Consider the following 6,777-nt stretch of genomic DNA (forward strand, 5'->3'; position numbering starts at 1 on the left):
GAACTTAGAACATTAGTTGAACACAGGCAAGTGGCATATGAGCCAAAATGGTTTTATGTTAGTGATATCCTGCACTAGATGGTGCTCTGTATGTGGGTTTTATTGGGCAATACTAAATTCATAAACTAGTACAACATTTCTCCTGATTAAGTTAATTATTAAATGATAAAAAATAAGGGAAAAATATTTAGGTTAACTTTGTCCTTAACTTATTTTTTAAATAATACATGAGTACCTGAGGTTAACTTAATGGTAGAAATTCACAGCACCTAATTCACTTGAGGTACAGCTCATTTATGTAGGTAAATTGTGTTCTTTTTTTTTTTAAGTCTTGCATTACAGCAGTAGTTTGTGTCTTCTGATGAAGCAAAACCAAAACTGTGCAAGTTCCAAACACTACTTGAACTAACTTATCTGTACTACTGCATTCCTGCTGTGATTCCTCTACTGCTCTTCTGTTGGGATATCATCTATTTTTCACATCTCAACTACTAGGAAATTCAAGGCAACTTCCCTAGTGACGCCCATCTTTATATCATAACACAAATAATACAGCATTTGAATGTTTCTTGTGATCAAGAAACTGAGATTATGTGACTACTTGTGGCACAAGGAGGATGAAGTGCTTGGGCCATACTGAATTCACTGCAGGGAGAACAGGAATCCATCTCCTGCCAAAATGCCATAGACCCATCTGGGAAAAATACTTCCTTACAGAAATCAGTGGGTTATTCATGTACTCAGCAAATATAAAATTCATGTTGCATGTCACTGCTAGATGCCTTGCAAGTCCTATTCTGTAGGGTAGTATTTAAGTTTGAATTGTTAATGCTTGCAAGACATGCAGTCACATTGCCTTGTGATAAAGGGTTTTTAATGATTGCAGTGTATCGCTTTTAAAAAAATTTCTAATAACTTTGAGTATTTAATTTTAAATATGTCATTGAAATTTCTGAAATAAGGCTATTTCAAATTGTTCCAGTTCTCTGTCTCTGAATCCTACCTCTCTTACACAGCAAGCTTAATGAAAGATCTCAGCACAATTCTCATCTATTTCTCTAACTTTTCCTAACAAGGGGTTAAATGAAAACAGAAAAATCATACCCATCTGGAAGAACACAAGCCTCTCAAGCTAAAATTTCTAAGCAAAAAGCTCTTGGATACTGAAGGAAGGGAAGGGGTTCCTTCTTATGTTTACACAACCTGAATAAAACAAGTCATTAATAATACAACTTGGAAAAAATAGTCATTAAATATTTGCAATGCATGATAATAACTTAAAGTCTACTTTCTATTTCCCTTTAACATTCCCAACTTCCCAAAGCACTTGTGCTACTAAATCTGACATGAAAGTTTCATACATAAGAAAATAACTGGACACCTTTCCTGCTGTGTTTTTTTCTCTCCCCAAAAGAGTTAAGAAAATTAATCTCATGCAAATCAATAGAGTCCAGTAAAGTTACCATGGGGATTACTTATGTATGTCATCTGCTTCTCAAGCAGCTCATTTCTATTGTATCTCAAAGAAAACACAGCTTTAACAACAGACCTTTTCTGTTATTCTACTTTCTCATTAAAAAGACATCAACCACATTCATTATTTAGTATTCTAGAGTGAGTGTAGCCCTGTTAGTCTGGATGTGCTCTGTAATTCATCATATACTAATGACCAACCATCTTCTCTCATGTTACTGGAGCAACAAAAATATTTATGTATGTCCAGCAAGAGCTGGGAAGAGCACCAACCACGAAGACAAGGGAGAAATGGCCCAAAATATCTCAGGTGTACTTGTTGATGCATGTGAGAAGAGGCTATATATTCTCTAGAGAGGTCACATGGTGTCTTTGTCGTTTGTACGCTAATTAACCCTCAACCCCAAAATTCAAGTGAAATTAAGACATCCTGCAGCTTTTCAAAGAACACCATCAGGAAAGATGAGCAATGAGGCTGTCCAACATAGGAAAAATTTCTGACAGAAATAAGAAAGCGTGTTATGAAATTCACTGTTGAGATATTCTGGTACATCAAACAGTGACTGTAAAGACTTCCTTAGAAAGCAGCAGCACCATAATGATTTCAGCAGGTGAAATATAATTGAGTATTTACTTTTGGTTCTTACTTAATGGGCAGCTTCTTCATATAAGGCAGCTTTAAAGAAAATACTCAACTGTATCCTAGACTTCTCTCATGAAAAGCTCTTACCAGAAAATACAAAAGACTACCTGTTTCACAAGGACAGACACCACATTATGGTTCTGTGCAATATCAGTGAGGATACTGATATTTTTGAAGTACATAGTGGAAGCTGATGTCTGGCAGCTGCCTTGTCTCTGTTGTCTCTGTTATTCACCTCCATTTTTTTAACAGGATCTCCTTTCAGTTGAATAGCATTGGAACCCAAAACGTAAAATGAGACTTGGGAGAAGTCAGCTGCTAATAAAAGGTTCCACTGTCTTTCCTTGCTGACCCAATAATTTAAATGCAAGCAAGTCTGATGTGATATCAGAGAAAGCCTTAATTGAGGGGTACTTATGCTTACTCATTAAAAACAAGTAAGTTTCAGCAGACTGCTTTCTTGGAAATGCTGTGATATACTCAGATACAAATGTGTTTCTTACATTATTTTAAGCAAAGCCTGGATTCTTCCCTAAAAGAAAAAAGTACTGCAGTAGTGTTTATTTCACTGCCTATTTTACCATCCAATCATTGTGTTAAGAAAAGAAGTGACCAAAATGAAAATCCCTTCTTTGGGACACAGAGATTTTGAAAGCAAGGAAAATCTGGAACCTTCTGATTCGTGGATCTCATTTTTTAAATATAAAGAATAAGCACCAAATATGTATTTTTTCAGTTTAAGAAGTGAAACCTAGAATTTGAAGATGTAAAAGTAACATTAACATTTTTCCCCATGACTTACATTCTCTGAATCATGTAGCAAGTAATTCAATTTTTTCATACTACCCTCATGTATGGGAAATATAATTTAAACCTTTTACAGAGCATACTGCACCCTCTTTAGAAAACATACAATTCAATAATTATATTTTATTCTATTACTAGCCTAGGCTGATAGTTCTGACTGATCCTCATGTATAAGCAAAAATCTTCAGGATTTTATTCACTAGAATAAAACCTTATTAACAGCAGTTCCTAAAATATACCCAAGATAAGAAGAGAGGTTAAGGCTTCTGTGTACCCTTTGCATACAGGTTTATGTTAGGAGAACATTTTCAGAAGCATTTTACACAATGATTAATTCAGTCCCTGGGAGGGAGGTACTTTGAAAATGTTCCAGAGTACATTTAAAATACCCACCATTCTCCCTGAAAGATTATCTGTGCTAGCTTGCATCCAAGCTGTGTGTGTAAAAGAAAGAAGTGCTGACTATACCAAAAGGCTCCACTATACTTAGCCTTTATTGTCTTCAGTTTCTGGGACTGGCAGGATTAATTAAGGAATTCTGCAGTTTTGACTTCCACAGAGAGAGCAGCACTGAGGAGGAAGAAGTAATCAGCTCTAGTTGGCACCACCATCCATTGAATTTGGACTGAATATACCAATATTCACAGAGACAGGATCAGTAACTCTTAATAAAAGCACTGCCTGTTACACCCTTTTTAAACACTGCAAGCTGCTCATAGTAAATGGCAAATGAAACCCAGAAGTACAAGTTAGTGTGCATAGTATGATATTTCAGTCAATTTTCTATGATACATACAAAGTAGGGGAAAATACAGGGATTCCTTGGGGAATTCTAGCCATTCTAGGTTTAGAAAATGCTATCTGTTGCCACAGTTTCCATTTCAGACCATGGAAAATTATAAAAACTGAAAAATGCCCATGGATAGGAGGTTCAGGAAGAAATTGTGGTTAAGGAGGGCGCCATGTGGGACAGCACAGATGAGTATTATTCCGCTGCACATTCCAGCTCTGACTCAGAAGCTCATCACAACAGAAAACATGTTTTTTTATAATTCCTTGTGCAAACTAACTGACATCTGCCTTCAAAATTCCAACACTGCATCTTGGTGGCATAGCTGTGTGCTAGTCTTAATTTCAGCTAGAATAAAGCAAGGAGCTAGTCACAAAAAACCAAGTATGTTTGTCCCTCTACCAATTAACTTTTCTTTTTACTGTCCAGGACTACTGACCTATCCGAAAAAGGAACTGAAGTTACATCAACAAAAGAAATACATTGCACAGACACTGCTAATGCTAATAATTTTTTAACTTTGTATGCCTGGTTTTTCCTTTTTTCTTACAATTCATTATACTTCAAATTAACACTTAAGACTGCACAATAACCAAAATAAGACATCTAAAATAGTAATTCAACATTTATCTATTTTATTAATAACTATATTTACATTGCCATTACAGTATGAAATACCAACAACACACAATTTCACAGATAAATCATATTGAATCCCAGGTGAAGAGTGCTGTAGACACATAATACATGTCTGTCTTATTCACCTGCAATTTTCCAATAAAATAATGCTGTTCTTATTTCAGATATACCAGGTTCAACAGTAATCTTGTCCAGTTTGTAAAGGTGAGTAGCCTGAACCCTAGACAGGGATAAATTTTCCTCTGTAAGGTCTGTCCAACCATTAATACTATGCCAAGAACAACAGACTTAGGATTTTTTTCCCTAGCAAAGCTTCCTTGATAAGTTACAAGTATTGGGAGAAAGAAAATTAATACATCAGGCCTGTTTTAAGGAAAAGAAGGACTGGTTCAGAAATGAGTGCATGTTAAGATCTCTAAATGATCTAGGCTGCTATAGTTTCTTATTTGCACCTGATGTGTTTTAGCCCATGTTTTGGCTAAAATACATCAGGTGCAAAGAAGAAACTGTTTTCCCTCCCATGGGATTATTTTTACTCTGAATTCCATCTGTATTTCCTTACCTTCTTCCCTGTGGTATGGTTTACCACCCAGAAGGGAAAAAAAATACAACATTCATTTTCATTTTCTCGCTCCCAGTGGATTAATAACATTTCTTTAAAATGGCAGCCAGAAAAGACTTGTGCTTTCTTGCTTTTCCCTGACATCTTACTGTCCATTCAGTAACCTTTCATGCATAGAGAACGTAATTCAATTTGAATCACCAAATCAAAAGCACATGCTATCCTTGCATTAATGTTTGAATTCATCTTTCTGTGTTAGAGGGGATGGGACAGAGAAGGAGAAGGGGTTTAATTCCCCAGTTACGTGACTTAGAGCAATGAGGGCTGACTTCTGTCAATAGGCTGCTGCAGCACAGCTTCCCCACAGTATTTTGTTCTGTCCTTTCTCAGCAAGGCTCAGGAGGGGACATCTTGTTGCCACAGAGAACTGGTTCAAGCTTTTCTTCTCTGTTTTGTTGGTGCAAGCTTCTGTTTAGTACACCTGTATAACAATTACTCCCCTTTTTCTGTTGTTTCTGTCCTCTCACATTTACCACAGTTAGTTCTGCTTACTCCAGCCAGTGTGAACAATGGCATAACTTGCAATATTAAGGTACTGTGTGTCTAGTGAAAGACACATTCACATACATTGAGATGTGATAGCCATAGAAGCCATTACTGATAGAACAGGATCTAAGCAAAAGTAGTGTGGTGCACAACAGTACATTGTCTTGTGAGCTCAGGAGCACCATCAAGTTAGCACCTATTAACCTATTAACTTACTGTGCATCAGCTGGTCTGCAGAAATTGTCAGCATGTATTACTTTGCATTTGCTGTTGGAAAACCCTGTGCAAGTTTGCTCAGCCTCCTCTCCTGTCAGAAGGAGTCACATCACCACATATTTGCTGCTGGCTAAGAGCCTATTCATCCCCACATCCACATTTACCATGGTGCAAATGATACTTGCTAAATCCTGCTAACTTAATCTCACATCCAAGCTTCACACTGGGAAGATGCTGCAATAGCAATATTATTTATGTGTTCTGTAATCATGGAAAAGTGACAAAAGCAAGTAATATTCAGCGCCATTTAAGCAGCTGACCTGCTACAGATAAGAATGAAATTGCTTTGACTTCAGCAATTTATTTTTTTTAAAGACATTAGGTCTATAGTGAGCTAGTGATGAAAGCACTGAAAAACAGGAAAAGAAACTGGCTGTATGATCTTCTCCTTCTATTAATTTCCCTTAAATAAATCTTAGTGCTAATCATCCTTCAGCAGCCCCCAGTTAACCACTCAGCTGAAGGCTTGGAGCTGTTGCAGACACAGCTCATAAAGGCTCAGAACCATTTGTTTTCTGGCAAGACATTTTCAGATAGGTCTATGCAAATAGTCACTTGGAATTATATCTTCACCTTCATTTCTCTGCCTCAGATGGTTCCTTTAACAGAAAGATCTTAAGGAGGACTTTTAGGAAAAAAGGTTATCTTTAATTAAAACAAAAAACACCCAACCCAAACAAAACCAAACCAACCAAACAAAAAACAAACAAACTAAAACCAAACCAAAAAAATCCACCCAAACCTGAAAACAAAAAAAGGCAAGAATGTGTTGTGCTGTCTCTAATAGCTAGATTATCTCCCACTTCTCCAGCTTTCTGACTCAGATGCCAGCATCTTGCTTGAAGAAACCCTCTGCTGTCGCCTCTTATTTTTTATCAGGTGCCAGAGAAATTTATTGTCAACCATTGTCTCTTTATCACATCAAATAACCCCATCAACTAGCATCACTTGGCACTTTTTTACAGGTCTCTTCCTCTCTCTCCTTTGACCAAATCTCTCATCACATTAGTGTTCTTTTGGTTATTTAAGTATCAGCTCCAG

This window comes from Agelaius tricolor, unplaced genomic scaffold (genome assembly GCF_023055355.1).
Source record: "Agelaius tricolor isolate 1412-34295 unplaced genomic scaffold, bAgeTri1.0.p SCAF_8, whole genome shotgun sequence".
NCBI lineage: Eukaryota > Metazoa > Chordata > Aves > Passeriformes > Icteridae > Agelaius > Agelaius tricolor.